This window comes from Herpailurus yagouaroundi, unplaced genomic scaffold, assembly GCF_014898765.1.
Source record: "Herpailurus yagouaroundi ecotype Mexico unplaced genomic scaffold, PumYag 182, whole genome shotgun sequence".
Taxonomy (NCBI): Eukaryota; Metazoa; Chordata; class Mammalia; order Carnivora; family Felidae; genus Herpailurus; species Herpailurus yagouaroundi.
Genome location: NW_024412413.1, coordinates 60,386,477 through 60,391,556, shown reverse-complemented (window position 1 = coordinate 60,391,556; position 5,080 = coordinate 60,386,477). Strand labels below are relative to the sequence as shown.

Below are 5,080 nucleotides of genomic sequence, written 5' to 3'. Positions count from 1 at the left end.
CATGGTGTGGAGAACACCTGCATGTTATATGTGACAGAACCCAATTAAAGCTTCTTTATAAACTTTTTTTTTAATTTTTTTTTCAACGTTTATTTATTTTTGGGACAGAGAGAGACAGAGCATGAATGGGGGAGGGGCAGAGAGAGAGGGAGACACAGAATCCGAAACAGGCTCCAGGCTCTGAGCCATCAGCCCAGAGCCTGACGCGGGGCTCGAACTCACGGACCGCGAGATCGTGACCTGGCTGAAGTCGGACGCTTAACCCACTGCGCCACCCAGGCGCCCCTGAACTTTTAAGATGTAATGGGCAGCTGTGAGAATCCAACAGTCTTGCTGCTGCCCAAGACAAGCCTCATACACAAGTTCCCTTTGCTCATTAAAACTGCCACCTGCCAACCTGGAATGGCCTGCTTCTTTCTTCAGTCTGTCCCTGCCTTCTGAGTACAGGGGCCAGCTTCAGATTTCACCCAGGAATCTCCCAAGAGGGTTACAAACCAACACAAATTCACTGAGCTATCAACTCATATAGAAATGTTATCAAATAGCCACATTTTAATTGTTAAGTTCCTGAAAATCCACATTTCTACCAAAATCCGTGGTAAACTGGAAGACAATGCCATATAGTGGTCAAAAATATAGGCTTTGGTTCAAATCCCAAATTCTCAATGTTGTACAAGAGTTTCCTTGGGATGGTTACTTGACCTAAGGCTAAATTTTCTTAAACTCTAAAATGTGGATAATAACCATATCCAATGTATATGAGAGTTTTGAGCATTAAATGAGATAATAGGCATAAAACATTTAAAAGCCAATACTTAAGGTTTTAATAAGTGATACCCATTATAACAATATGATAATGGTGAATGATACTTTCTCAAGAAAGTGGGGCTTAACTAGTAAAAATAGACATTAAATTGGTAGGTTTAATATAACTGGGACTTTATAAATGTTGGCCATTCTAGCTGTAATCCCTCTGCAGCAATGCCAGTTTATTTACATTTCTCTTATGTCCAGTTGCATCCTAGGATAGCCGCCAGATCAACGAGGGTCTTATCCACACTTCAGATAAAGCCAAGCAGAACATCTGGCAACAGATTATTAGGACTTGGCTGCATCAACTCGATGTGCCCTGGATATCTCTAACCATACAAAATAAGGAAAGAGGGTACTTGGTCTAAGTCAAAGTCTAAGAATACTAAGCAGGGTTTCACTTGGCTTTCATAATACCAGCATTTAGAAATTAATTTGGGAAGAAACATATTACCTTCTAAATAAGCTTGTCAAAAAAAAAAAAAAAAGACAAGTCATGCTCTTCTGAAACTGTTCATTAAGCTGGCTTTATGCTAGCACATACTTGGAATGTAATCCAAGCTATAGATAAACAGAGGAATGCATTTATCGATTCTGCAGCTGAAACTCTGGAATGTTCAATTTCTAAATGTAGAAGTTAGTGGGCATTATCCCTCCTGTCACCACTGGACACAAGAATCAAAAGAAACAGTTTTAGCTACCGGTATTCTCAGGATAACATTAGAGTAGAGTTAGAGCAAGGAAATAATAAAAACACATGAGAGCTGACCTGCCACACTTCAGCATTGGTTCCTCTATCCTCTATTCCTTTGTCCCTAGATGTTATGGACCACAGATTATAAATCTCAAATTTGCTGCCCCTTGCAAAGAATTTAAAATAAAATTCAAAAGAAAAAAAAAGAGTATTTTTTAAGATGGCAAGTTAGGTAAGAACAGTTCTATAATACTTGGGCCATCTGGCCTAAGGATCTTCTTTGTCATTTCTCTAAATTTATCCAGAAGGTCACAAATCAGGGCTTAAGCTTCTATTCCTATACATTACTAGACAGTAGAGCTAAGTCTATACTTATGTAATGAAGCCAAAATCACCACCCATGTTAGAAATATATCCACTAGGGGAGAGGGGCAAGATTACACACCATACAACATACGATGCAAAGAAGAATTACTGGAATAGAAACAGTGGAGAATTTGAAATAAGTATAATTTCCTCAAAAATATAAGAATGATGCTGGCACAATGAAGGACAAAATATTATTTTTCAAAAAACCAGGTGAAAATACTGCTGAAAAACATAACAAATGAAAAAACAAATAAACCAAAAACCATAAAATATCTAGGGATAAATCTAACCAAAGAGATGAAAAATCTATACACTGAAAACTATAGAAAGCTTATGAAAGAAATTTAAAAAGACACAAAAAAATGGAAAAATATTCCATGCTCCTGGAAAGGAAGAACAAATATTGTTAAAATGTCGATACTACCCAAAACAATCTACACATTCAATGCAATCCCTATCAAAATAACACCAGCATTCTTCACAGAGCTAAAACAAAAAATCCTAAAATTTGTATGGAACCAGAAAAGATCCTGAATAGTCAAAGCAATCTTGAAAAGAAAACCAAAGCAGGAGGCATCACAATCCCAGATTTCAAGCTGTATTACAAAGCTGTAATCATCAAGACAGCATAGTACTGGCACAAAAACAGACACTCAGATCAATGGGAAAGAATAGAGAACACATAAATGGACCCACAAACATATGGCCAACTAATCTTTGAAAAAGCAGTAAAGAATATCCAATGGAATAAAGACAGTCTCTTCAGCAAGTGGTGCTGGGAAAACTGGACAGAGACATGCAGAAGAATGAACCTGGACCACTTTCTTACACCATACACAAAAATAAACTCAAAATGGATAAAAGACCTAAACATAAGACAGGAAGCCATCAAAATCTTAGAGGAGAAAGCAGGCAAAAACTTCTTTGACCCCAGACACAGCAACTTCTTACTCAACATGTCTCCGGAGACAAGGGAAACAAAAGAAAAATGAACTATTGGGACCTCATCAAAATAAAAACTTCTGCAAAGCCAAGGAAACAATCAGCAAAACTAAAAGGCAACCAACAGAATGGGAGAAGATATTTGCAAACAACATATCAGATAAAGGGTTAGTATCCAAAATCTATAAAGAACTTATCAAACTCAATGCCCAAAAAACAAATTAATCCAGTGAAGAAATAGGCAAAAGACATGAATAGACACTTCACCAAAGAAGACATCCAGATGACCAACCGACACATGAAAAAATGCTCAACATCATTCATCATCAGGGAAAAATACAAATCAAAACCACAATGAGATACCACTTCACACCTGTCAGAATGGCTAACATTAACAACTCAGGCAACAACAAATGTTGGCGAGGATGTGGAGAAAGAGGATCTCTTTTGCACTGCTGGTGGGAATGCAAACTGGTGCAGCCAGTCTGGAAAACAGTATGGAGGTTCCTCAAAAAAGTAAAAATAGAACTACCCTACAACCCAGCAATTGCACTACTAGGTATTTATCCAAGGGATACAGGTATGTTGTTTTGAAGTGGCACATATACCCCAATGTTTATAGCAGTGCTATTGACAATAGCCAAAGTATGGAAAGGGCCCAAACGTCCATCGATGAATGAATGGATAAATGTGTGGTATTTATATACAATGGAGTATTACTCGGCAATCAAAAGGAATGAAATCTTGCCATTTGCAACTACGTGGATATAACTAGAGGGTACTATGCTAAGCGAAATTAGTTAGTCAGAGAAAAACAAATATCATATCACTTCACTCAATTGAGGACTTTAAGACACAGAACAGATAAACACAAGGGAAGGAAGCAAAAATAATATAAAAACGGGGAGGGAGACAAAACATAAGAGACTCTTAAATATGGAGAACAGAGGGTTACTGGAGGTGCTGTGGGATGGCGGATGAACTAAATGGGTAAGGGGCATTAAGGAATCTACTCCTGAAATCATTGTTGCACTATATGCTAACTAATTTGGATGTAAATTTAAAAAATAAAATTTAAATTAAAAAAAAAAAGAAATAACAAATAAAACAATGAGGCTGGGGCACCAGGGTGGCTCAGTCAGTTAAGCATCCAACGTTTGATTTTGGCTCAAGTCATGATCTCATGTGGGATTGAACCCTGCACTGCTGTCAGCACACAGCCTGCTTGAAGTTCTCTCTCCCAATCTCTGCCTCTACCCCAATCAGACTCTCTCTCAAAATAAATAAACATTTTTTAATGAAGCTTATACTTGGAGAGATAAAATCAAAATAAAAATAGTGACCTAGATCAGATCTGATAAGGTCTCCCATTAGGCAACAAAAAACAATAAAGACATTAGATAGATAACAGAAAACAGTGAAGATATTAGAAAGATAGGTGGTTAGATATACAGGCACCAAAATACAAGTGCAGCTGCCCAGATAAATCTATATAATAAGAGTTACCGGTAAAGAGAAGGGGTGGGGAGAAAAGGAAATAATAATGTATTTCCTATAATACAAAAGGATGGATATTTCTAAGTATGATGAAATGGGATCAATAAGGAAAATCTATACCTTAAGAAATCAGACATTTAAATGTGATGGTAAAATAAAAGAATACCTCAAACTGTTTGCCACACTAAGAACAAATTTGAAAACACTTTTAAAAGAAATACTCAGAAACAACAAAAAAAAAAAAAAAGAAAGAAAGAAAGAGAGAAAGGCTGACTCAGGATTTTCAAGATGATGGAAGAGTAAGAGGACCCTAGGCTCCTAGACAACTACATAACTATTAAATCATCCTAAATCCCCCAGAAATCCACTTGAAGACTGACAGAACAAACTCCACAACTGAAGGGAAAGAAGAGGCCACGTCAAAGAAGATAGGAGGTCCAGAGACATGGTTTAGGGGAGAAATGGATTGTGGGTGCTGTGGAGGTGAGGGAGCCATGGTCACGGAGAAGGGTGAGACAGAGAGAGAGAAGCACACAGAGGAAAACAAGAACTTTTCCCCAAAGTCACTGGCTTAGAAAACAAGGGGTTGAATTGCGAGTTCTTGCAACCACCAGGACTCAAACACTGGAGTTTTAAAGGTCTGTGGGCTTGCCTGGGATAGAGCCAGGAAGGCACTACCCTACTCCTGGAGAGAAGGCAGGCAAACAACCTGGGAGCAGACATCATAGAAATAGTGATCTGACAAATGCCTGGGGCATACAGCCGGTG

The 5,080-nt window shown here is 38.0% G+C and overlaps 1 pseudogene; it reads left to right on the top strand.

The window, feature by feature from the left end:
• The first annotated feature begins 3,785 nt into the window (after positions 1-3,785).
• LOC121040089 (zinc finger protein 764-like) overlaps positions 3,786-5,080 on the top strand; it is a 15,791-nt pseudogene continuing 14,496 nt past the window's right edge.